Raw genomic sequence first — 2,636 nt, 5'->3', positions numbered from 1 at the left:
CCGCATAGAAGCCCCAAAAAATAGGAAAATAGCGCATGATGCACTGAAGACTCTTGCCCGAGAGACGTGGCTCAAATAGGATGCACACTTCCGGATCATGCAGATACACTAGCCTTCTAAAGGCAGGGCCAAAGGAGGGTTTTTCGGGCCCTGCAGTTCCACAAGAAGATCCTCATTTTGTAGATAGGGGTTTGCCCCAGGCCTCTCCGTCAGCCTCTGTCTACAACTCACCCACCGCCACATCCTCCCTTGGTTACTCTCCCAAATCTGAGCCCACCACAACCATCTTCGGGTGGCGGACTGTCGATCCATGATCACCCCCGATCAGGCCCAATCCATCCCCCATGACCCAAGAGCCCATCGCCATCACCACAACCTTCCTGTCATCCGCACCTATTGTCGGCCCACCAATGATCGTGATAGAAGGGATAAGATCGCCTTGCGCCTCCCTGACCAGCTCACCATATCGCATGTCGATGCATCCCAGCCGCCATCTGGAGCTCCACCGAAGGGCTCCAATACCCTTGAATCAGCTGTTGACAATGAAGTTGGGACCCAAAGCCGAGATGGATCTTTGCGAGCCACGACCTCTCGGCCAGACGTGATGCTTTCTCCCAAAGCCCCACTACCCCCACGGTCGGCCTTCCGGGATGGGGGTGGACTCGCGTCGATGAGGATCACAATCCCCCTTGGCCGGTGGGGATCCTGAGCCCGTGGGAGGGGAGCTGAGCCGAGACTATGAGAACCCAAACTCCCCAGCACTAAATTGCATGGATTGTGGGCTCCTAACCCGCTTGAGCAGGCCTAAGCAGGACCTAGCCTCCACCATGTCCGTATCGGCCTATTGTCCTTCGATTTGGCCCGACAGACCTTCTCCAAGGGCCCAACCCACGTCGCTTCGCGGCAGGCGGCTTGACTTAGGGCCGATACTCGACTGACTCGCCCCTTCGGCAATTTGCACCAAGTCACTCATCCCGGCCCCCTTCTTTGGTAATCTCCGTCAGGCCACTTTGGTTGGCTTTTGCTAGCCATCCAAATTCAGCGGTAATTTGGACAAGCTTAGCCTGTTTTGTGGAGAACTCAAACCCAACTAAGAAGAAGTCAGCCTGGACGCCGACTCGAGGGTGGACTCAGTCGTCTTCCTCAAACGCACCTTGGCCTTGGAAACCCTAGGCTGCTGGATTCTGGACGTGGCTGGCCAAGGGCCGAAAATCCGACGTCGTTCCCTGCTAACCATCTCCTCCTCAAGCCTCCTAAATAACCTCCACCACCATCGGTGTTGGAACCTCCCTCCTTAACGCCCCCTCCGCCAATGCAAGCATGGGATGAGGACACCGACACTCATCTTTTTTGTGGTCTATTTTGCCACAAAGATAGCAGAAGGCCGGCAAGTTCTCGTACACAAACGTCTGCCGGAACATCCGCAGTCTCCCCTTGATGAGGACCCTTGACTTAAGAGGATCATGAGCGTTTATCTCCAACTTAACCCTAGCAAATTCGAGCTTCTGTTGCTGATCCGTGAAGCCATCCAGGGCCAACGGCCGACCATTTGCCGCCGCTATGTGTAGGATTGACTCCTCTCAATACTCCAAGGGAAGACAAGGAAGGCGGAGCGAAACCACAACCCTATTCACCATATTCGTGCCTGGAACAAAATTCGGCACCCATTGCTCCATTACCAGTAACTAGCCTGCCACCAGCTGAGGACCGCTGACCAAGGCCGAGTTCCAATCCTTCTCGCCCTTGAATCAAAATGTGCGATGATCCTCCAACATATGAAAGGATTCAATATCATACTCAAGTTTTCCCTTGAATTTCACTCTCGGTCAACCCACTATGCTGGAACTCTCCGGACAAGGCTGCAGACGATGATTGTCATCGATTCCCATGCCTTTCTGGATGCTTCCACTTTTTCTGCCGTTAGCTCGAGGACCTTCGAGAAGTATCATTGGAGGTTCTTCAACTCCTCCTCCAAAATTCTATGACTGGTCCACACCGTTTGCTGGGGAGGCCTGAACCATCGTCGACGCGAGAGGTTCGTCTCCACTCTCCCAAGAAGGGACTGATCCCCGTTGCCAGACAAGCTTTTGGCAAGTCTCGAGCATCAATCCTTACTGTCGGAGAGATCCTTCGCCATCTCACACTTGGATCGCCCATCCTCCGCCATCACCACCCATTCGACAACAAGCCCCAATCACCGTACAAAAATTAAACCAAAAACCCCAGCCGGTTGCGCTAGGCGTTAGACATGCTTTTACATTTTATGAAAAAGAAGTCGTATAGAATATGAGAATGCTGGTGCTTGGTTTGCTATGGGAATACTGAAATCTTGACAGGAGATTCCAGTGCTACCACAAAAGTCACCTTCTTTGAGATAAATAAGGGAAAGAAACCAGTTCTTCCACGGTTTGTGCTCTCGCCCAGCAACTTTCCTCGCATGATAAAGAGCATCTCATCCACCGGTTCCCCCTCCGGAACACATAATAAAGAGCATCATGTGTGATCGCATAATGCGGTCACGCATGGCATCCATAAGTTGAACGTCCATCTTTTCAAACATGGGAACTGCAAGAAAGAATAAAAACTCTCTCTCTCACACACACACACATAAACACGCATGATTACAGAACGAGTTG

This window comes from Phoenix dactylifera, unplaced genomic scaffold (genome assembly GCF_009389715.1).
Source record: "Phoenix dactylifera cultivar Barhee BC4 unplaced genomic scaffold, palm_55x_up_171113_PBpolish2nd_filt_p 000237F, whole genome shotgun sequence".
Classification (NCBI taxonomy): Eukaryota; Viridiplantae; Streptophyta; class Magnoliopsida; order Arecales; family Arecaceae; genus Phoenix; species Phoenix dactylifera.
This window is presented reverse-complemented; position numbering follows the sequence as displayed.